The following is a 26,190-nucleotide window of genomic DNA, read 5'->3' as shown; positions in this document are numbered from 1 at the left end:
TGACGACATCAAAACTATGAAATAACACATATGGAATCATGTAGTAACCAAAAAAGTGTTAACTTCTTACAGCTCTTTAAGGATAGGGGGCAGTATTGACAATTTCGGAAAAAATATGTGCCCATATTAAACTGCCTCCTACTCAAACTCAGAAGCTAGGGTATGCATATTTATTAGTAGATTTGGATAGAAAACATTCTGAAGTTTCAAAAACTGTTTGAATGATGTCTGTGAGTATAACAGAACTCATATGGCAAGCAAAAACCTGAGAAAAATCCTACCAGGAAGTGGAAATCTGGATGCATGGGCTCTCTTCAAGTCGTTTCCTACTGAACATACAGTGACGTAGTAATAATTGAGCACTTCCTAAGGCTTCCACTAGACGTCAACAGTCTTTACAAAGTTGTTTGAGGCGTCTACGATGAACAGAGACCGAATGAGAAGGTGGGGAAGTTGGTGAGCCAGGGAATGACATTACTTCATTGGTGCGCATTCACGAGGGTGGATCCTCTGTTCCAAAACGTTTTTCAAGACACAGGAACCGTCACGTTGAAATATTACTGAATCTTCACATTTTAAAGGCCCTAAAGATTGATGTTTGACATGTTTGAACGAACGTAAATACAACTTTTTTTAAACTTTTCGTTGTGACATTGTCCACGCGCTTCCTACATTTGGAGTAGCTGAACTGAACGCGCGAACAACAAGGAGTTATTTGGACATAAATTATGAACTTTATCGAACAAAACAACATTTATTGTGGACCTGGGATTCCTGGAAGTGCCTTCTGATGAAGATCATCAAAGGTAAGGGAATATTTCTAATGCAATTTATGATTTTAGATGACTCCAAGATGGCAGCTATCTGTATAGCCTAGTGTATTTTTCTGAGCTCAGTACTCAGATTATTGCAAAGAGTGCTTTCCTCGTGAAGCTTTTTTGAAATCTTTCACAGCGTTTGCATAAAGGAGATGTTCATCTATAATTCTTTGAATGACAGTTTAATATTTTATCAACGTTTATGACAAGTATTTTTGTAAATTGTGGCGCTGATTCACCGGCAGTATTTGAGGGAAAATATTTTCTGAACGTCACGCGCCAATGTAAAAGGCTGTTTTTATATATAAATATGAACTTTATCGAACAAAAAAATGCATGTATTGTGTAACATGATGTCCTAGGAGGGTCATCTGATGAAGATCGTCAAAGGTTAGTGCTGCATTTAGCTGTGTTTTGGGTATTTGTGATGCATGCGAGTTGCTTGGAAAATGGCTGTGTGGTTATTTGTGTCGATGTACTCTCCGAACATAATCTAATGTTTTGCTTTCGCTGTAAAGCCTTTTTGAAATCAGACAACGTGGTTCGATTCAGGAGAAGTATATCTATAAAATGGTGTAAAATAGTCCTATGTTTGAGAAATATAAATTTTTAGATTTGTGGTTTTGTATATGGCGCTCTGATTTTTCACTGGCTATTGTCAAGTTCATTTGGGGAATTTATTTCCTTCTTAATGCGTTTGAGCCAATCAGTTGTGTTGTGACAAGGTAGGGGTGGTATACAGAAGATAGCCCCATATTATGGCAAGAACAGCTCAAATAAGCAAAGAGAAATGACAGTCCACCATTACTTTAAGACATGAAGGTCAGTCAATCTAGAAAATGTCAAGAACGTTGAAAGTTTCTTCAAGTGCAGTCGCAAAAACAGTCAAGCACAATGATGAAACTGGCTCTCGTGAGAACCGCCACAGGAAAGGAAGACCCAGAGTTACCTCTGCTGCAGAGGATAAGTTCATTAGAGTTACCAGCCTCAGCAATTGCAGCCCAAATAAATTCTTCACAGAGCTCAAGTAACAGACATCTCAACATCAACTGTTCAGAGGAGACGGCGTGAATCAGGCCTTCGTGGTCGAAATTCCACAAAGAAACCACTACTAAAGGACACCAATAAGAAGAAGAGACTTGCTTGGGGCAAGAAACACTAGCAATGGACAATAGACCAGTGAACATCTGTCTTTTGGTCTGATGAGTCCAAATTTGAGATTTTTGGTTCCAACCGCCGTGTCTTTGTGAAACGCTGAGTAGGTGAAGGATGATCTCCGCACGTGTGGTTCCCACCGTGAAGCATGGAGGAGGTGGTGTGGGGGTGCTTTGCTGGTGACACTGTCAGTGATTTATTTAGAATTCAAGGAACACTTAACCAGCATGGCTACCACATCATTCTGCAGTGATACGCCATCCCATATGGTTTGCGCTTAGTGGGACTGTCATTTGTTTTTCTGTTTTTCAACAGGACAATGACCCAACACACCTCCAGGCTGTGTACGGGCTATTTGACCAAGAAGGAGAGTGATGGAGTGCTGCATCAGATGACCTGACCTCCACAATCACCCAAACTCAACCCAATAGAAATGGTTTTGGATGAGTTGGACCACAGAGTGAAGGAAAAGCAGCCAACTTGTGCTCAGTGTATGTGTGAACTTTGCAAAGCTGTCATCAAGGCAAAGGGTTGCTACTTTATTGGTTACTACATGATTATATATCTGTTATTTCATATTTTTGATGTCTTGACTATTATTTTACAATGTAGAAAATAGTCAAAATAAGGAAAAACCCTTGAATGAGTAGGTGTGTCCAAACTTTTGACTGGTACTGTATATCAAATGTGTGTTGTTAGAAAGAGATGAGGGGAGGGGGGATAGGGAGAGAGAGGGGGGATAGGGAGAATTTTTTTTAAATGCTTCTGGCGACCTAGTCTCCCCCTATGTAACCACATAAAAAGTGAAGAGGCTTCTTACACGAACCCATTGAGATTCACACAAAGCCTGCAACATTGCTATTTACAGTGCAATGCTAATGACCCTACTTAGAAACAGTAATACAATTTGACTTAACAAGCATGTCCAAATTAAACCGAATCTTAAAATGACTGTAAGCCACAATGATAAGACTGTTTTGCTGCTATACTCAACATCCCTCCACTGGGAATTTGTGGAGAGTATAATTCTCTAACCACTGTCTATCCCTGGCCCCGGCGTCTAAAGCCACAAGTTCTGACAAACAGTATTCCCTAAAAATCTGGCCTACGAGCCAATCAACTGTTGCTTTAGCTCCCGTCGTTTCCAGTGTGCAATGACAGGGCCTGTAGAAAACATAGAATTGACCTACATTTCCTTGTGTGGTTTTTATTATTATGAAGAGGTTTTAGTATTAATTAAGGTGTGAGACCAAGTTTAAGAGAATAGACAGTGTGTACCTGATAGACGATATTGGTAACACTTTACTTGAAGAGGGTATACATAAGACATTCATAACACTTTTATGACACCAGTCATAGCACCTTTATTAGTGTTTCAGTATCATTCAGAACAATCTTCATAATGTATTTATTCAACATCATTCATAAGGCATCCCCCCCCAGTAAAGGGTTACATGTCACTTATTTAGGGTAGTTTGTAGACACGTGTTTGTAGACATCTGAAAACAGCATCAAATAATGAATGATTGACTCTACTCTAAGTTTCCAAACTTTTTGTATACTGTATCACTTCTTTACATATGAGCAGTCTAAGATGTCCCACAGTGTTTTTATTTAGCTCTCCTGTTGAGAGGAACTTTAGCCTTGTTCTTGGGCCAGAATTAAGAGCTGTTGAATCAGATTGTAGGGTGTCAGGTGGTTGTGGTCTGTTATGTCAGAGCACTTCCTGGTCGGGTTTAGCAACATCTCTTGGCAATGCCTCTCTGCCCCTTGTGTTTTCTCTCACAAACGTAGTTCTGCTCATGAAATGTCTGTGGTGAAGGATTTGTCTAAGGTTAGCTATGTTATGGGAGGGTAACCCAGATGGTCACTTTTAGTATCCTCATACTTAAATCGCTCAGTGCATGAATTCTTACGAAGAAACAGGGAAACATTGTAAGGACATTTCCGAACTCAACATTGACATAAGATGTTTGCCTTGTGTAATCTTTGTTTAAAAATAATTTCAACAACGATGAGGTTATCTGCACCAAAGATGACAACTGGCAGGATCCCATTCTGTCCTTAGGTCAATCTGGACTAAGTTTATTGTAGGGGTAGATTTACACCTAACTTGTAGAACTGTGATCTTGATGCCCAGTAGAGGGTGCTTTCTTTTTCTGTTTTCCAGTAACAGGTACCAGACAGTAACTAACAGTAACAGGTACCAGACAGTAATTAACAGTAACAGGTACCAGACAGTAACTGACAGTAACAGGTACCAGGCAGTAACTAACAGTAACAGGGACCAGACAGTAACAGGTACCAGACAGTAACTAACAGTAACAGGTACCAGACAGTAACTAATAGGAACAGGTACCAGACAGTAACTAATAGTAACAGGGACCAAACAATAACTAACAGTAACAGGTACCAGACAGTAACTATCAGTAACAGGTACCAGACAGTAACAGGTACCAGACAGTAACTAACAGTAACAGGTACCAGACAGTAACTAATAGTAACAGGTACCAGACAGTAACTAACAGTAACAGGTACCAGACGGTAGCTAATAGTAACAGGTACCAGACAGTAACAGGTACCAGACGGTAGCTAATAGTAACAGGTACCAGACAGTAACAGGTACCAGACGGTAGCTAATAGTAACAGGTACCAGACAGTAACAGGTACCAGACGGTAGCTAATAGTAACAGGTACCAGACAGTAACAGGTATCAGACGGTAGCTAATAGTAACAGGTACCAGACAGTAACTAATAGTAACAGGTACCAGACAGTAACTAACAGTAACAGGGACCAAACAATAACTAACAGTAACATGTACCAGACAGTAACTATCAGTAACAGGTACCAGACAGTAACAGGTACCAGACAGTAACTAACAGTAACAGGTACCAGACAGTAACAGGTACCAGACAGTAAATAACAGTAACAGGGACCGGACAGTAACAGGGACCAGACAGTAACTGACAGTAACAGGTACCAGACAGTAACTAACAGTAACAGGTACCAGACAGTAACTAATAGTAACAGGTACCAGACAGTAACTAACAGTAACAGGTACCAGACAGTAACTATCAGTAACAGGTACCAGACAGTAACTAATAGTAACAGGTACCAGACAGTAACTATCAGTAACAGGTACCAGACAGTAACTAACAGTAACAGGTACCAGACAGTAACAGGTACCAGACGGTGGCTAATAGTAACAGGTACCAGACAGTAACAGGTACCAGACAGTAACTAACAGTAACAGGTACCAGACAGTAACTAACAGTAAAAGGGACCAGACAGTAACTAACAGTAACAGGTACCAGACGGTAGCTAATAGTAACAGGGGACCAGACAGTAACAGGTACCAGACAGTAACTAACAGTAACAGGTACCAGACAGTAACTAATAGTAACATGTACCAGACAGTAACTATCAGTAACAGGTACCAGACAGTAAATAACAGTAACAGGGACCAGACAGTAAATAACAGTAACAGGGACCAGACAGTAACTAACAGTAACAGGTACCAGACAGTAACAGGTACCAGACAGTAACAGGTACCAGACAGTAACTAACAGTAACAGGTACCAGACAGTAACTAACAGTAACAGGGACCAGACAGTAACTAACAGTAACAGGGACCAGACAGTAACAGGTACCAGACAGTAACTAACAGTAACAGGTACCAGACAGTAACTAACAGTAACAGGGACCAGACAGTAACTAACAGTAACAGGGACCAGACAGTAACTAACAGTAACAGGGACCAGACAGTAACTAACAGTAACAGGGACCAGACAGTAACTAACAGTAACAGGTACCAGACAGTAACAGGTACCAGACGGTGGCTAATAGTAACAGGTACCAGACAGTAACAGGTACCAGACAGTAACTAACAGTAACAGGTACCAGACAGTAACTAACAGTAAAAGGGACCAGACAGTAACTAACAGTAACAGGTACCAGACGGTAGCTAATAGTAACAGGTACCAGACAGTAACAGGTACCAAACAATAACTAACAGTAACAGGTACCAGACAGTAACTAACAGTAACAGGGACCAGACAGTAACTAACAGTAACAGGGACCAGACAGTAACAGGGACCAGACAGTAACTAACAGTAACAGGTACCAGACAGTAACAGGTACCAGACAGTAACTAACAGTAACAGGGACCAAACAATAATTAACAGTAACAGGTACCAGACGGTAGCTAATAGTAACAGGTACCAGACAGTAACAGGTACCAGACAGTAACAGGTACCAGACAGTAACTAACAGTAACAGGGACCAGACAGTAACTAACAGTAACAGGGACCAGACAGTAACTAACAGTAACAGGTACCAGACGGTAGCTAATAGTAACAGGTACCAGACAGTAACAGGTACCAGACAGTAACTAACAGTAACAGGGACCAGACAGTAACTAACAGTAACAGGTACCAGACAGTAACTAACAGTAACAGGTACCAGACAGTAACAGGTACCAGACAGTAACTAACAGTAACAGGGACCAGACAGTAACAGGTACCAGACAGTAACTAACAGTAACAGGTACCAGACAGTAACAGGGACCAGACAGTAACAGGTACCAGACAGTAACTAACAGTAACAGGGACCAGACAGTAACTAACAGTAACAGGGACCAGACAGTAACTAACAGTAACAGGGACCAGACAGTAACTAACAGTAATAGGTACCAGACAGTAACTAACAGTAACAGGGACCAGACAGTAACTAACAGTAATAGGTACCAGACAGTAACTAACAGTAACAGGTACCAGACAGTAACTAACAGTAACAGGGACCAGACAGTAACAGGTACCAGACGGTAGCTAATAGTAACAGGTACCAGAAAGTAGCTAATAGTAACAGGTATCAGAAAGTATTTATTTAACCTTTATTTAACTAGGCAAGTCAGTTAAGAACAAGTTCTTATTTACAATGACGGCCTACTCTGGCCAAACCCGGACGACGCTGGGCCAATTGTGCGCCACCCTATGGGACTCCCAATCACGGCCGGATGTGACACAGCCTGGATTCAAACCAGGCACTGTAGTGATGCCTCTTGCACTGAGATGCAGTGCCTTAGACCGCCGCGCCACTCGGGAGTCCACTTGGGAGTAGCTAACAGTAACAGGTAACAGACAGTTGCGAACAGTAACAAGAACCAGACAGTAGTGAACAAGTCTAAATAGAAAAAGCTAAAAAGATTACCACAAAAAAACTGAGATACTGTGGCTTGCGAAAGTATTCACCCCCTTGGCATTTTCCTATTTTTTGCCTTACAAGCTGGAATTAAAATTTATTTTGGGGGGGGTTTGTATCATTTTATTTACACAACATGCCTACCACTTTGAAGATGCAAAATATTTTTTATTGTGAAACAAACAACAAATAAGACAAAAAAGTTGAAAACTTGCATAACTATTCACCCCCCAAAGTCAATATTTGTAGAGCCACCTTTTGCAACAATTACAGCTGCAAGTGTCTTGGGGTATGTCTCTATAAGCTTGGCACATCTAGCCACTGGGATTTTTGCCCATTCTTCAAGGCAAAACTGCTCCAGCTCCTTCAAGTTGGATGGGTTCCGCTGGTGTACAGCCATCTTTAAGTCATACCACAGATTCTCAATTGGATTGAGGTCTGGGCTTTGACTAGGCCATTCCAAGACATGTAAATGTTTCCCCTTAAACCACTCAAGTGTTGCTTTAGCAGTATGCTTAGGGTCATTGTCCTGCTGGAAGGTGAACCACCGTCCCAGTCTCAAATCTCTGGAAGACTGAAACAGGTATCCCTCAAGAATTTTCCTGTATTCCCAGTCCCTGCCTATGAAAAACATCCCCACAGCATGATGCTGCCACCACCATGCTTCACTGTGGGGATGGTGTTCTCGGGGTGATGAGAGGTGTTGGGTTTGCGCCAGACATAGCGTTTTCCTTGGTGGCCAAAAGGCTACATTTTAGTCTCATCTGACCAGAGTACCTTCTTCCATATGGTTGGGTAGTCTCCCACATGCCTTTTGGCGAACGTGTTTGCTTATTTTTTTCTTTAGCAATGGCTTTTTCTGTCCACTCTTCCATAAAGCCCAGCTCTGTGGAGTGTAAAGCTTAAAGTGGTCCTATGGACAGATACTCCAATCTCTGCTGTGGAGCTTTGCAGCTCCTTCAGGGTTATCTTTGGTCTCTTTGTTGCCTCTGATTAATGTCCTCCTTGCCTGGTCCATGAGTTTTGGTGGGCGGCTCTCTCTTGGCAGGTTTCTTGTGTTGCCATATTCTCTGCATTTTTAATAATGGATTTAATGGTGCTCTGTGGGATGTTCAAAGTTTTGGATATTTTTTTATAACCCAATCCTGATCTGTACTTCTCCACAACTTTGTCCCTGACCTGTGGAGAGCTCCTTGGTCTTCAGGGTGCCGCTTGCTTAGTTGTGTTGCAGACTCTGGGGCCTTTCAGAACAGGTGTATATATACTGAGATCATGTGACACAGATTGCACACAGGTGGACTTTGTTTAAGTAATTATGTGACTTCTGAAGGTAATTGGTCACACCAGATCTTACTTAGGGGCTTCATAGCAAAGGGGGTGAATACATATGCACGCACCACTTTTCCGTTTTATTTATATTTAATTAGTTAATTTTTTTTCATTTCAGTTCACCAATTTGGACCTTTTTGTGTATGTCCGTTACATGAAATCCAAATAAAAATCGATTTAAATTACAGGTTGTAATGCAACAAATGAGGAAAAACGCCAAGGGGATGAAAACTTTTGCAAGGCACTGTATATGTATACATTTACATATATGGTTCTAATAAAACCATGGGAAAACCATAACAGGCCATAAGTAAACAATGTTTGAGTCCGGAGAGATAAGCAGAGCGATAAGCAGCTTTCACAAAATCCTGATTAAAAAAGTAGCGATAGACAGATGGTAAAAAAACATCTAGATTATGAGGGGGAACATGCTGCCCTACATTAATGGCTCACCAGGCCAAAGGCTGCCATGGCAGAGTGTGGAAATGATCTAAGGTCAGTTTTTGTATTTCACCAGCTAATGTCAAGATTTGGGGAGGCTGCACTGATCCTCGATCTGTGTCTTGGTAACGGAGTAACAGTAGTGGGGATGCCACCAGGGTCGTATTCATTAGGGCCCACTGTAGCAAAACGTTTTGCAACGGAAAATCAAAAGGAGCATTTCTTATTGGACTAGTTTAGGAAGTCCCTCCCCTTTTCTGTCCCTCTTCTTCCACTTGATGCCTAAAGAATAGCATCCTTTATGGACAAAGAGGGCTCAGTTCAGTATGTTCCAGACAGAGTGGCAGACGGCAGTCAAAAGACTGGCAAACTGTCACCCCGGGCCCCACTTCTACCCCAACTCATCACATGCACCAGCCTAGCACATGCATCTCGCCGTCTCTTTAGCTCCACTACACTGATGCAAGCAGCGAAGGCTGCTGAGGGGAGAACGGCTCATAATAATGGCCGGAACGGAGCGAATGTAATGGAAACCATGTGTTTGATACTATTCCACTGATTCCGCTCCAGTTATTACCTCGAGCCCATTCTCCCCAATTAAGGTGCAATCAACTTCCTGTGGACGCTAGAGACTGACCAGATGGGGTGTGGGTGCGTATTTGTGAAAATAAAGGTCCTATAAAACACTTATAGAGTTAATAAATACATGTCTGTGAGCAGATACTGTGTCCTTTTGAGAGGTATTCATTTTGCAAGCATTTCCACTGTCCCAGTAGCCATTCATTTACTTCATCCATTTGTTTAGGCCATGTTAAAAATAAAAACATAACAAAAACTAAGACTAGAATCAATGATCACAGATACAGAGGACTAGCAATTCAACAAATAATTTCGTAGGGAAAGGGACAAGGGGGGTTGCCCAACCCACTCAGGCACCACAAAGTAATACAGCATTTGCAGAAAACACACATTTCTGGAACCTTATCTTACAAATCCTCTCACTCAAGAATTGTTACGTTTAGACTTGGAAGGCCACTTTCTTCTCACTTCTCTCCTAAGTGCTATTCATTTGACCTCCTCCCTCCCTTATGGTTAAAAAGGAAGCATGTTGGAGCATCATAGCAGTAGACATTTCCCCAGCCCTGAATTTCTCCCCCACCAACCTGAACCCCATCCCTTTGCCTCTGTGGCTCATATCTGGGCCGATTTCTGTGACGCATCACTGGATAGCCAATGAGAACGCTTCTTTTAGGTTTGTTGTCCCAGGCTTGCATCATGGAGACACCAAAGTGGTGTTTTTGCCCAGTGATGGGCGAGACAGAACGGTAGGGTGGGGGGGGGGGCTAGGGCCGTAGGCAGAGGGGCACGTGTCACCCAACGAGGCCCCGTCCCTGGCCTGTCACAGAGCATCACATCTGCAAGTGAGCGTCTGAGCGAGCAATGAGCATGCATTCTCTAGCTTTAGCTTTCGCCCCCTGACTTGTTAGTTGAAGAGGAAATGTGAAGAATAGCAGGCTCCAATCTGCTTTCTCTGGGCTCGCGATGAATAAACAAAGCGATTTTGGTGTGATCCCCAGTTGATCAAGCTATCCGCCTGACTGAAGATAATTCGGAGGGAAATCGACAATATTATGTCTACTGCTAAAAGTGCTAACAGTTTCATTATTGCTATTGGTGGCTTGGGGCTAATCTATCAGACTGGTTTCCAAAAGCCAACCAAAACAAGTACAATTCAGACTTCTCTATTATGCGACAGGTTAAACCTATTCATATAACTATTTGAACACAAATTCCATACCACTCAACATTGAACATTCTAACACTAGACATACTTTATCCTAGTTCTGACAAACATCACTTAAAAGCAAGCAATGATCCTTCGATCATGAAAACATTCTTATAACTTATATATTTTTTCAGAGCTCAATATCTATCTCCTTTATACTCATCTTCCTAAACTCTAAAGGAAGACAATGAGGAAATAAACTATTCCTTAGATCCATTGTACCAACTCACGAGTGTGCCATTCCAACAATTTTCTTATTTAGTACTGACAAGACTTCAGCATTCTTCAAAATAACCTGTATAAAGAACTGGACTGGTGAATCAACAAGCCATACACAAACAGCTTTCAACCCCCGTCCCTCTTATCTGAAGTCCTCACCAGTCACCACTACTCTATCCTCTCACCCTCCCTAACATGGTCATGCTAGAAGTACCTCAGATGCATAGCTTCTATACAGTCTACCCAGCTATAGAAGAGAACATTCTGTAGAGAACATGGAACAGACAAGGGAGGGCCTCAGAATGGCGCTGATGTTTAACCAGTGCATGAGTCTTCCTCCAACCCTCAGGATTTATAATCTGTACACGTTCTAAAATGAGTGCCATTGGAGAACATACAGTAACAATTCAGATTTGACTGATTTTCTGTATTAATAAACTGTCTGACAGTAAAAGCAAAACATACTGAACAAAAATATAAACACAGCATGTAAAGTGTTGGTCCCATGTTTCATGAGCTGAAATAAAATATCCCAGAAACTTTCCAAATGCACAGAAAGCGTATTTACCTCAAATTTTGGGGACAAATTTGTTTACATCCCTGTTAGTGAGCATATTTCCTTTGCCAAGATAATCCATCCACCCGACAGGTGTGGCATATCAAGAAGCTGATTAAACATGATCATTACGCAGGTGCAGCTTGTGCTGGGGACAATAAAAGGCCACTCTAAAATGTGCAGTTTTGTCACACAACACAATGCCACAGATGTCTCAAGTTTTGAGGGAGCGTGCAACTGGGATGCTGACTGCAAGAACGTCCACCGGAGCTGTTGCCAGATAAATTAATGTTAATTTCTCTACTATAAGGCGCCTCCAACGTCATTTTAGAGAATTAGCAGTACATCCAACCGATCTCACAACCGCAGACCACGTGTAACAATGCCAGCCCAGGACCTCCACATCTGGCTTCTTCACCTGCGGGATCGTCTGAGACCAGCCACCCGGACAGCTGATGAAACTGAGGAGTATTTCTGTATGCATTAAAGCCCTTTGTGGTGAAAAACTCATTCTGATTGGCTGGGCCTGGCTGCCAGTGGCTGGGCCTGGCTGCCAGTGGCTGGGCCAGTCTCCCAAGTGGGTGGGCCTATGCTCTCCCAGGCCCACTCATGGCTGCACCCCTGCCCAGTCATGTGAAATCCATAGATTAGGGGCAATTTTCTTTCAATAAACCGATTTCCTTATATGAACTGTAAAATCATTGAAATTATTGCGTTTATATTTTTGTTCGGTATAGATTAAAACTTTGCCCTGCGACTTTCCCTGAGGGCAAACTGGTACAGACTACAGACAGATACAGATGCCCCAGTTATGATGAAGACAACGACTGTCTGGAGGCCTGAACACTTCCTGTTGCGTGCAGACGGCACGCTCCTGCGGACACCAGACACCCTATGATACAGGAAGTGGTGCTACAGAGTCTATTATGCCAAATCCAACCAAGCAGCTATTGAGCTGAAATGGTGGGGCAATATCATCGTTTCACAGAAAAATTTAGAGATTAAAGAAGTTCCCCTTAACAAAATATAAATATTGTGATAAAATGCTTGTTCACGTCGGTTTTTCCAAAATTCCCAAACACCTTAAAATCATTACTAAACTGCCACGGTTCTTATTATTCAAGTCACAGCTTTATTCGATTTCTATAAAACATCACAGAAATATACATTCATGGTCATCGTCCTTTAAAAAACTAAAACGTGACAGTATTAACGAAGATATTAAAAGCTGCATACCCATGCAACGTTTACTGAAGTTAGAATATTTGTGGTAACACCTAGTAGCTATTGCAGATCGAGTTCTTTAAAAGAAAGCCACCCATTTTTATCAAGACTGATTTACGTGCCTTTTTTTTCTTCGTAGATTTGGATAAGCAACTTCCCAAAACGTTAAAATACTGCATTTCACCAGTAATGTACGGTTGTTTGTGTCTGACATTAACAGATATTGAACATGTGTGGAATTATTGACCAGTTTGAGACTCCTCCACATCTAGTTCACATGGCTCACTTTAATTTTTTTTAACAATAAAGGAATTACAAAAACCTAAGAGGGTTCCTTTCTCCCCACTTTCAGCCACACTACAGGCCCACCTTCAGTCATTACTAGATACATCTCAAATGCAGAAAGCATTCCCTCAAAAATAATTACCGCTCAGTTATTTTAGACAAGCTGTCATATACTTGGAGCACTGGCAAGAGATTCACAGTACATTAGAATAATTAGTTTAGCATTTCTTTATCCTTTTTAGCTCAGAACAGTATTGACGGCATCCTGCACGCATGTACCTTGGCAACGACTGAAGCACGGGCCCAGCCTGACCATAGACAGATGGTTGTACTTTTTACCCCCCAAACTTTATCAGGACCACACGAACCCCACCGTCAGCCTTTCCCACATACACACTCCCCCACAAGGTCCTCCCAACATCCATTGGGGTGAAAAATTAAGATACCCTTAACAACAGCAGACCCCGAACTCTCCTCGCATTGAGAGTGATCCCAGTAAAACTCCAGTGTCTGAACGACGTGACTATGACTGATTGGTTGTGAAAAGGTGTTGTTCTGGACACCGACACTGTCAACTCTCCTCTCCTCGTTTTCGCGTTGGTTCGTCTTCTCTCCAGGTTCAAAGAGGACCGGCGCACTGGGGGGAGGGGTCTCTTCAGGGTGTATGGGGATCTCTTCTCTTCTGGAGCCTCTGGACCTTCTCGGTCATCCGTTTGGCACTGTAGTAGGACAGGCTCAGGCCCATGATGGCCAGCATCATGGCTATCTGGTTGACCGCGCGGTCCTGTGGCTGGGTCTGCACCTCACCGGCCACCTGTCTCTGTAGAGAGAACACACAAAAGGCAAAAGTTGAGTTATCAACATATGGGGTCGGAGAACACATCTGAACCAATTCTGGAAAAACAAAACCAATGCCTTAAATTTTGCCTAAGTCAAAGATTCTATAAAAAGATCATTGAACGTGACGAAACATGAAAATGTACAGAACAAAAAAAATATGCAATAAAGCTTCTTCCTTTCAAAAACGATACCTAAAACCCAACAAACACCAGTGTTCCACATATCCACAGTGCCCGGTCATGTGCCCAGGCTTGTGGTTAGAACAGTTAAACATTTAGAGGGCAAGGAAATATTTTAGCAAGAAGGGGGCACAATGCTCTTGGTACACGAGACTGGTTTGTTCCAGACTCTTTGCATGCTATACCAAAGGGCAGATGCAGAAGGTCCCTGAACACCAGGAGGGTATGTGGACTCTGTACAATACAACCCCCTTCTTTGCCCTCCATTATCCCTGGAGGGCCTCAAAGCAAATAAGACTCCATTTTAAGCTCAGGCGTTTAGAGAGCACTGCCATATCTTTAGTGAAAAAGGCCTCTGGATACACCCGCAAGATTATAACTACACTACACGACCAAAAGTATGTGGACAACTGCTCGAACAGCTCACTCCAAAATCATGGCCATTAATATGGAGTTGGTCCCCCCCTTTGCTGCGATAACAGCATTCACACTTCTGGGAAGGCTGTCCACTAGACGTTGGAACATTGCTGCAGGGACTTGCTTCCATTCACCCACAAGAGCATAACTGATGTTGGGCGATTAGGCCTGGCTTGCAGTCGGCGTTCCAATTCATACTAAGGTGTTTGATGGGGTTGAGGTCAGGCCGTTTTGTGCACGGGGGCATTATCAAGCTGGAACAGGAAAGGGCCTTCCCCAAACTGTTGCCACAAAGAACCATCTAGAATGTCATCGTATGCTGTAGCATTAAGATCTCTTCACTGGAACTAAGGAGCCTAGCCCGAACCATGAATAAACAGTCCCAGACCATTATTCCTCCTCAACACTTTACAGTTGGCACTATGCGTCCTGGCATCTGCCAGATGGTGAAGCATGATTCATCACTCCAGAGAATGCGTTTCCACTGCTCCAGAGTCCAATGGTGGTGAGCTTTACACCACACCAGCCGACACTTGGCATTGCGCATGGTGATCTTAGGCTTGTGTGCGGCTGCTCGGCCATGGAAAACCACTTCATGAAGCTCCCGACCAACAGCTATTGTGCTGATGTTGCTTCCAGGGGCAGTTTGGAACTCGGTAGTGAGTGTTGCACTTGGCGGTCCCGTTTTGTGAGCTTGTGTGGCCTACCACTTTGTGGCTGAGCCGTTGTTGCTCCCAGACATATCCACTTCACAATAACAGTACTTACAGTTGACTGGGGCAGCTCTAGTAGGGGAGACATTTGCTGAACTGACTTGTTGTAAAGGTGGTATCTTATGATGGTGCCACGTTGAAAGTCACCGAGCTCTTCAGTAAGGCCATTCTAATGCTTGTCTATGGAGATTGCATGGCTGTGTGCTTGATTTTATACACCTGTCAGGAACGGGTGTGGCTGAAATAGTCAAATCCACTAATTTGAAGGGGTGTCCGCATACTTTTGTATCTATAGTGTATATATGGAAGTGGTATTGGAGCAGTGGCGGTTCGAGACCATTTCAACAGGGGGAGCCAAGCTGGGGCCAGTTGTACTGTTAGAGGGGACAGTTACATTAGACGTTATTGTTGTCATATCGTTCTCTTCACTGCATTGCAGGCAAAAGACCATGTTCATAATCATCATCATCGTTGCCACTGTCTAATAACGGATGTAAAAAAAGGATAGCAAAAATTAGTTATGTAAAAATTATTTCATACTCCACATTTAGGGGGGGGGCACAAGGGGAACCAAAATTGTTGTCACAGGGGCACACAGGGCTTTGTGATGGCCACTCCAATACCTTGACTTTGTTGTCCTTAAGCCATTTTGCCACAACTTTAGAAGTATGCTTGGGGTCATTGTCCATTTGGAAGACCCATTTGCAACCAAGCTTTAACTTCCTGACTGGGGTCTTGTTGCTTCAATATATCCACATAATTTTTCTTCCTCATGATGCCATCTATTTTGTGAAGTGCACCAGTCCCTCCTGCAGCAAAGCACCCCCTCAACATGATGCTGCCACCCTCGTGCATCACAGTTGGGATGGTGTCCTTCAGCTTGCAAGGCTCCCCCTTTTTCCTCCAAACATAAGCATGGTCATTATGACCAAACAGTTCTATTTTTGTTTCATCAGATCAATACGATCTCTGTCCCCATGTGCAGTTGCAAACCGTAGTCTAGCTTTTTTATGCCGGTTTTGGAGCAGTGGCTTCTTCCTTGCTGAGTGGCCTTTCAGGTTATGTCGATATAGGACTCGTTTTACTGTGGATATAGATACATTTGTACCCGTTTCCTCCAGCATCTTCACAAGGTCCTTTGCTGTTGTTCTGGGATTGATTTGCACTTTTTGCACGAAAGTACATTCATCTATAGGAGACAGAATGCATCTCCTTCCTGAGCAGTATGACGGCTGCGTGGTCCCATGGTGTTTATACTTGCGAACTATTGTTTGTACAGATGAATGTGGTACCTTCAGGCATTTGGAAACTACTCCCAAGGATGAACCAGACTTGTGGAGGTCTGCAATTTTTTTTCTGAGGTCTTGGCTGATTTCTTTTGATTTTCCTATGATGTCAAGCAAAGAGGCACTGGGTTTGAAGGTAGGCCTTGAAACACATCCACAGGTACACCTCCAACTGACTCAAATGATGTCAATTAGCCTATCAGAAACTTCTAAAGCCATGACATTTTCTGGAATTTCCCAAGCTGTTTAAAAGGAACAGTCAACTTTGTGTATGTAAACTTCTGCTCCAGTGGAATTGTGATACAGTGAATTATAAGTGAAATAATCTGTCATTAAAACGAGTTTTAATGACTCCAACCTAAGTGGATGTAAACTTCTGACTTCAACTGTATAACTTATTTTATCTGAAAGCATTTTAACCATCATAAATACAACCATAAATTCAAACCAGAATGCAGAGAAGTCCTCACTACCATCACACATATTCAAATCCTCCAACCACAAAGCAAAGCAATTATCACAGCAACATGTGGAATTTTATGTAACAGCGAGTCACTTTCTCCTCTGTATTGGGGTATTTGTTTTCCAATTAGTAAAAATATCAGAGAAAACACTTTACACAAATGATGACATGCATCACATTCATGACTGTAAAGGATTATTGCGGCGGAGGAGGAACAAAAGAAAGGGGGAGGAAATAATATCAGTGGCTTTGTTGATGAAAGCAGATTGTGCGTCGCAGATGGGGGGTCCTGGGGAAAGCGGCTACTATTATACATCAGGCCCAGATTCCCACCTGGCTGAATTCAACACGGACTGACAAGTTAGTGTTGGTCATGCCGTTTTAACAACTGGTCACTTGTACTGTTTAGAGTCTACAGTAGAACTCAGGCACAAAGGGGGGAACACTACTTCATTATAAGAGGATTTGAGGCAGTTTTCATTCGCTTTTAGCTACTGAATGTGAGGAGGGAAACCATGGCCTTGGAGTAATGCTCAAATACACTGAAGTGGTCCATTTTTCATTTTGCTTACATCCACATCTGAGCCAAGGGGGAAGTTAAACCTTGTCACGCTACTCTTACATTGCAAGTCAAGTGAATAAGAGATACATCTTAGCTGACATTTCCTAAGTCAACAAGGACTCTATTTTAAAAAAAGTTAACATTTAAAAAAAAAAAAACAAAATTGGTCATGGCCATTGTTATTCAAGCGTAAAGATCAGCAAATACCAAACTGCGGCAAGGAGAATAGGAATTTCATTGACTGGGTGGGAGCGGATATGGTGCCCATATGACTCATTTCTAATGCATCGGCAACTTTAGAACACAATACTGTTAATCACTTTCTGAAATTGAATGATTTTGTTTTTTCAAGTGTTGACGATTCCATTTGGACTGCATCTTTACATGATTCAGTGCTGCTGACTCACTGTAACAAGTCATATGAATAAGTAGATAGAGAAATGTCAATATATTTCCTTGCACATGAATTCATACAGTATTAGGCACACACAAAACCCCAATGAAAGGCTGTCAAAGGTTTACAAACCTGTAGGAGGCGGAAGTATCCAGGGGTCAGCCTGCCCAGTCTGATGATCATGTCTGTAGTAGATCTGGGGTTGGTTTCTTTGGGCAGTGGTGTGTTGATGCAGGTCTGGTCTGGAGACCTGAGGAGAAAGAGATAATGGAGTCACTCCATCAAACCACTAAGCCAATAGGAAACCATAATTCATCCCATGTGTAGAGGCATACGGATGCATCAATAAAAAAATTTAAAAAGTGTTTTTAGAACCATCCAAGTAGAAGACAATAGCATCAAACTAAACTTTTTTGAACACTGAGGAATCAACATTTTTTTTTTTTTAAATGTGCTTACAAATGAAACCAAAGCCTCTCTTCAAGTTTGATACCGGCGACAGACTGGCATAATGAGAAACGAGGCAGTTTTCTATGCTTGCAAATAAACTCAAACCATCTGAACGGCTTTGAGGAAGGGAACAGTTCTTGCCTGAGGCGAGGACTATGAACAAACCCAGTCTTCCTGATCTGGTCATATCCCGTGTAGTCTAGTCTCGTTACAGACAAACCCATCCAGATCAGAACTAACATCTGGTCTGGTTTTGGACCCGACACCATTTCTCAGAACCTTAAAAAAAAAAAAAAAAAAAATGTAATAACCCCCAATCAGCATGTCTGAACTAGATCTGACGAGGGAAACAATGCTGTTATTCACGAAGCCGTGAACTTGGACTCGAGTCGAAAAACGTTAAATTCATTCAGCCTCTGAAGATAATCACATGTAATGAGTGGTGATCTTGATTGTCATCATGCCAATTTAAGGAATTCCCTCCAAACACTAAATTCAGGACTTTAAAAAGTGTTCAATTGTATTTTTTCTTTACTTCCAACTGCTTGAGTGGCTTGCTTTGAAGTACATTTCTGCGAGATGCGGAAAACTGAGCGATAGTGCTCCAACTCACATGTCAAGTAAACAGGACCAGCTGTGTGTGGGGGGGACCAACACCAGCACTAAAGAGATCCTAATTAACTCATTATGCCACCATCTAAATGTATCTCTCTCCATGACCAATAACGTGGGTCTTATGTCGAAGTTCTCCAATCCGTGAACATCGCATCAATAACAACAATTTCACTGGGGAGGCAAGGGGAAAAGCTGGCAGTGTGCAGGGAAGGTAGAAACGTGAGGGATTCATCTGCCAACCTGGTTGCGATTACACCCTTTTGTTCAGGCAAAAAGGAGGAACGCGGCAAATAAAAATGACTTGAAATTCAGGGTTTCCGACTTGCTCCAGGGCAAAAAGTGGTCCGGAATGCAGTCGTAAAAAAATAAAAAAAAAAATACCAGTTGGATCTTCCACACCTTCCACAGGCTCTGTGGTGGTAAAGATCCTGTGGCTGCTACTCCAACTGGCCGGGCTAAACTCCAACCATCTAGCGCCCAGCCAACCAAAGAGCACCTGGGTAGTTTGGGTACCCAACAGTGTGACGGGAGACTGGAACTACGGAGAAAGCTTCCGATTTGTGATCCGCCCTTTTATATAGCCCGGTCTCACCCAACCAGATCTGCAGACTTGCCCAACACACACACAGCTGTCGAAATGCATCAATCTCTGTGGCTTGCGCTCTAACACACATAAGCCCAACCCACCTCCCCATAGTGTAAAAACCCTTTGCAACCTGTCAGATGGTATTTGCTCATCCAGCCAACAAAGTAGAAAGAGAGAGAAAAAAAAAATGAAGTGTTCATAAGCTTAACAGCACACGTCTAAGGGAACATGCGTGTCAACGGGTTGGATTATGTAACAACATTGACCTGCCCTCAGAAATGATATGTGAGAAATATCAGGATTTGCCTTCCAGAACTGACCACTCCTTGCTCATGTTGACTCGGAAGAACAGCGTCATTCACATTTGTGGGTAATTTCGCCTTTATGATTGTGGAGTCATGGAGTTTGTTTTGGTGTTACATAAACTCCTTTCACTTCACTGGGCTAAGAGTTGCAGTTTCTCTTCCAGAAATCTTCCAAACAAGAATGAAACCAATGTTTACTTCACCAGAATCTTACTTTTAATTAGTGTATGTCCATGGCTTCATGCCAAATTATGGCATTGCTTGACATCCATACTGTTGATGGACAATGACCTCACAACCTTGTAGTAGTATCCCATCATCATGCTATGCTAGATCAATGTCCTTTTGGGCAATGCTATTTGATGTGTTCTATATCTTTGAAGGGTTCCTTCACTACTCAACTATCAAAAATGTGTTACTACAGAGATTCATGGCCAATCACCTTGTGGCCAAGATCACACAGTAGACCAATCCAAAGCGTTCTTTAAATCTGTCAGCAAAGCAGGGGTCCGATAAACAACCTTAAAATAAAGTAATCTGATTGTTGGGTCTCCCTTCAAATAATCCGATGAGGAGATTAAATTAAGTCAATCTTTGGCTTTGAACAGGTTCTCTGTCAACATTCTCCAAGCTAATAAAGAACATACCGATATCACTTCATCCAATGTAATTTACAAATCAGGGACACTTGTCTGGTAAACCAATTTGGGGAATTGTAGGTCTGGAATGTTTTGAGGTAGAGGTTTGGATATATGCTAAATCTATAAGAAATATGAGTACAGTGAAGACATCCACCCTCGTCAATACATCCTCTCAAATGACATGGGAACATAGCTTTCAGATCAAGCTATAAAATGCCTGCCTAAGAGCTGCTTTCAGACCAGGAAGAGAGGGACAGAGAGGCTATGGAAACACACAAATGGGATGGGTTGGGGAGAGAGAGTAGCAGCCCTCCAAAAATATCTAATCTCTCTCTCAATTCAATTTAAGAGCTTTATTGGCATTGGAAACATATGTTAACATTGCCAAAGCAAGTGAAGTAGATAAAACAAAAGTGAAATAAATAATACAACTTGACAGTAAACATTACTCAGAAGTTCCAAAAGAATAATGACCTTTCAAATGTCTATATACAGTGTTGTAAAGATGTGCAAATAGTTAAAGTACAAAAGGGAAAATAAACAAATATGGGTTGTATTTACAATGGTGTTTGTTCTTCACTTTCTTATGGCAACAGGTCGCAAATATTGCTGCTGTGATGGCACACTGTGGTATTTCACCCAGTAGATATAGGAGTTTATCAAAATTGGGTTTGTTTTTTAAATCTTTGTTGATCTGTGTAATCTTAGGGAAATATGTCTCTCTAATATGTTCATACATTTGGCAGGAGGTTAGGAAGTGCAGCTCAGTTTCCACCTCATTTTGTGGGCAGTGTACACAGTCTGTCTTCTCTGGAGAGCCAGGTCTGCCTACGGCGGCCTCTCTCAATAGCAAGGCCATGCTCACCGAGTCTGTACATAGTCAAAGCTTTCTTTAAGTTTGGGTCAGTCACAGTGGTCAGGTATTCTGCCACTGTGTACTCTCTGTTTAGGGCCAAATAGCATTCTAGTTTGCTCAGTTTATTGTCAATTCTTTCCAATGTGTCAAGTAATTTTCTTTTTGTTTTCTCATGATTTGGTTGGGTTCAATTGTGTTGCTGTCCTGGGGCTCTGTTTATGTTTGTGAACAGAGCCCCAGGACCAGCTTGCTTAGGGGACTCTTCTCCAGGTTAATTTCTCTGTAGGTGATCTTTGTTATGGAAGGTTTGAGAATCGCTTCCATTTAGGTGGTTGTAGAATTTAATGTCTCTTTTCTAGATTTTGATAAATAGCAGGTATCAGCCTAATTCTGCTTTGCATGCATTATTTGGTGTTTTACATTGTAAACAGGATATTTTTGCAGTATTCAAATCTCTCTCTCAGACACAGGAGCAGTAAAACTGTCATTAGGCTCATGTTTCTGCTGCACCAGTCTCGTGAGCACATACAGCAAGCCCCCAAACTCACAGCCAATGACAGCCTTCCATAGCTCTTTCCTCCCTCCCTACTTCCTGCATCCTCACTCCCCCTACTGTTCCCATCTAAAACAACTCGGGGGTTTCTCCACTGAGTGATGTAGGCTGATAAATGGTGAGAGTTAGAGGCATCAGCAGCTGAGACTGTGCAACTGTCAGAGTTTCAATCTCTCCTCAGAGCCACCGATCTGATAGCAACGACTCCGCAGCAGCATTACATCACATCATAAATCTGAACGATTTAAAAGTTGTGTAATCTCCATTCTCCCCAGCGCTTACTGGGCTTAAAGACCTACCCTCCACGTCACATGACCGTAGTGTGTGCCCTACCGTTTCCATATTTCCTCATTATGACCGTAGTGTGTGCACTACCGTTTCCATATTTCCTCATCATGACCGTAGTGTGTGCACTACCGTTTCCATATTTCCTCATTCGAGCAGCAAGATGAGTAGCGATAAGCCATGCTCGCATTGACTGGCTTCCCTTTGTTTCTGTGGCGTAAGTGGAAATCAGACCTGGTCAAGGGGATTGCATATGGTCAGAATAATTGAATCTTTCATCAAGAGGGGAAAGCGTCACCACAATCCCCCCAACCAAGCCCCTATGTCTGTGATTGCCGGGATTCACAGGCAAGCCATCAGCTGTGTGTGAAGGAGTCCCAGGCTCAAAATGAAAATGGGGGGGGGGAAACTGGTGAGAGATTTTCTTGGAAATAGGAGGGCCACCATTTCCGTCACATCTTTGCAGTGTGGCTTGTAAACAAGGCTTCTGGACAATCAAGACCATTAGCACAAGCCATGCGAAGTAAATGGGAACCAACTGGGCTGGCCATAAAAGTGTAAACAGGCCAATTTGAATGCAGCGTAGAACACCTACCACCCAGAGTTGACATGTCAGTGGGGAAAAAAAGCAGGAAGGGGGGAGTGTGATGACAATCAATCATCAATTGGCATTGAGACATTGATTACGTTGCTTAATTAATGAATGTAAAGATCACATAATGCTTGATGCTTCTAGGAATCTCACATATCAATATATTATCACCATATTACGCACTCTCGACTCGTGTGGGAGGGGTGGATGGGGGACGTATAGTCTAATCGGAGATACAGCACCAGAAGTTAACATGTGAAAGGTTAGCTATCAGGTTAGTCCTGAAAAAAGGTCAAACTTATGCATGACTAGACTGTATAGTTAATGCATACAGTCCATGCATATAGGCCTAGAGGCATTCTAAACAAGACCCAAATAGCTACTTTTAACCAACATAGCTAGTACTTGGTGAGAGGTGAACATATAGGCCTTTTGTGCTTTTTAAAACAACAAAACAGCAAATTCCAATGACAAACACCCACGTGTGAAGTTATGCCATTCCCTGGCATGTAATTAACTGGAAACAGTGTTACAGAATTTCACATACCATGTCACCCCTCATCCCCCTGTGTGACCCCTCACTCCAGACATGCCACTGCCATTTTAAAATCACCCCATTGTTCTCCTAGCTTTTCCCAGTCAAAGCCCCTATACCACCGCCTCAAACCTGGAATGAAGGATCACTGCTGCCACCTGCCTCTTGCATGAGTGAACAACTACCATTACAGTTACAGTATTTACACATATAGTATAGTACTTTTCTCAGTTAAACTAACAAAATGTATTGATTTACCAAATAACATACAAATGTATTGGTCACATACACAATGCTTGTGCTTCTGGTTCAGACAGCACAGTAATATCTAACAAGTGATCTAACAAATCCCCAACAACTACCTAATACACACAAGTCTAAAAAAAGGGGTGAATGAGAATATGTACATATAAATATATGGATGCGTGATGGCCGAGCGACATAGACAAGGTCCAATAGATGGTATAAAATTCAGAATATACATATGATATGAGTAATGTAAGATATGTTAACATTATTCAAGTGGCAGCATTGTTTAAAGTGACAAGTGATCCATTTGTTAAAGTGGTCAGTGATTGGATCTCCATTTAGGCAGCAGCCTCTCTGAGTTAGTGATTGCTATTTAGCAGTCTGATGGCCTTGAGATAGAAGCTGTTTTTCAATCTCTCGGTCCCAGCTTTGATGTACCTGTACTGACCTCGCTTTCTGGATGGTAGCGGTGTGAACAGGCAGTGGCTCGGGTGGTTGGCTTTATCTTTTTTGCCTTCCTGTGACATCGGGTGCTATAGGTGTCATGGAGGGCAGGTAGTTTGCCCCCGGTGATGCGTTGTGCAGACCTCACCACCCTCTGGTGAGCCTTGCTGTTGAGGGAAGAGCAGTTGCCGTACCAGGTTGTGATCCAGTCCAACAGGATGCTCTCGATTGTGGATCTGTAAAAGTTAGTCAGGGTTTTGGGTGACAAGCCAAATTTCTTCAGCCTCCTGTGGTTGAAGAGGCGCTGTTGCGCCTTCTTCACCACACCATCTGTGTGGGTGGACCATTTCAGTTTGTTGTTTGAGTTCACCGAGGAACTTAAAACTTTCCACTTTCTCCACTGCTGTCCTTTCTATGTAGATGGGGGGGTGCTCCCTCTGCTGTTTCCTGAAGTCCACGATCATCTCACTCAGCATCAACAAAACAAAGGAGAGGTTATATTCCTGACACCACACTCCAAGTGCCCTCACCTCCTCCCTGTAGACTGTCTCGTCGTTGTTGGTAATCAAGCCCACTACTGTTGTGTCATCTGCAAACTTGATGATTGAGTTGGAGGAGTGCATGGCCACACAGTTGTGGGTGAACAGGGAGTACGGGGGGGGGGGCTGAGCACACACCCTTGTGGGGCCCCAGTGCTGAGGGTCAGCGAGGAGGAGATGTTGTTTCCTACCTTCACCACCTGGGGGCGGCCCGTCAGGAAGTCCAGGACCCAATTACACAGGGCGGGGTTGAGGCCCAGAGCCTCCAGCTTGATGATGAGCTTGGAGTTTACTATGGTGTTGAATGCTGAGCTGTAGTCAATGAACAGCATTCTTACATAGGTATTCCTCTTGTCCAGATGGGATAGGGCAGTGTGCAGTGTGATGGCGATTGCATCGTCTGTGAACCTGTTAGGGCAGTATGCAAACTGAAGTGGGTCTAGGGTGGCCGGTAAGGTGGAGGGGATATGATCCTTGACTAGTCTCTCAAAGTACTTCATGATGACAGAAGTGAGTGCTACAGGGCAATAGTCATTTAGTTCAGTTATCTTTGCCTTCTTGGGTACAGGAACAATGGTGGCCATCTTGAAGCAGACTGGGATAGGAAGCGATTGAATATGTCCGTAAACACACCAGCCAGCTGGTCTGCCCATGCTCTGAGGAGCGGCTAAGGATGCCGTCTGGGCCAGCAGCCGTTTAGATGTTTTACTCATGCCGGCCACGGAGAAGGAGACGGATGCAGTTCTTGTTAGCAGGCCGCGACAGTGGCACTGTATTATCCTCAAAGTGGGCAAAGAAGGCGTTTAGTTTGTCTGGAAGCGTAATGTCGGTGTCAGTGACGTGGCTGGTTCTTTTTGTAGTCCGTGATTTCCTGTAGACCCTGCCACATACGTCTCATGTCCCATGTTTTCTGAAGATGTTTTACACAAGAGTTAAATAATCTTATGAAATGCAATGCGTCAATTCCCATCAAATCATTACCTAATAAATCTAGTGCACAGATCCAGCTTTCAGCATTTTCTCATTAAAAAAGTTACACCATATTTCATAAGCTGTTGAATCAAGATGCTTTCCATTTTAGCAGACTTCCAACAAAATGAAAAAAATATATATATACAATGAATACTTTTAGATAAGCAGTGCTACAGGGCAATTGCTCTCAATGTTGATAAACATTTTTTCCCCCACTAAAATTGGTCTTTTGAGCAATCACATTAGATCTTTTTAGAGCAGATCTGATTGGTCAAAAGATCAATTGTGGGGGAAAACAATTGTGATATTGGGCTGCCTGTCCAAGCAGCCTAAGTGTTTCCATTCCCAATTTAAAACCCACACCTTTTAATTCCAAAGGCTAAGTAAAATGATTTATTTAACAATCGATCAACTTATCAAGAATATCTATCCAATTGAGCGGTTATACTTTCGAAATACTTAAATCGGTTAATAAAAATGTACAAAGTAAAAATAAAAAGTTTCCCTAACGGCTCCATCCATATTGTTAACCAACCAAGTAATATTGGAGCGTAAAAATCTGTTCTCTTTCCCTTCAAATGTAATATAACACAATTCAACAAATGTTCAACACCTCCAGTACGTGCTCATTTCCATTGTTAGCTAATTAATCACGGAGTCAACCAATTACAAACTAATGGAAATCATTTGTGGTCATATTT

Source organism: Salmo salar, chromosome ssa02 (genome assembly GCF_905237065.1).
Source record: "Salmo salar chromosome ssa02, Ssal_v3.1, whole genome shotgun sequence".
NCBI lineage: Eukaryota > Metazoa > Chordata > Actinopteri > Salmoniformes > Salmonidae > Salmo > Salmo salar.
This window is presented reverse-complemented; position numbering follows the sequence as displayed.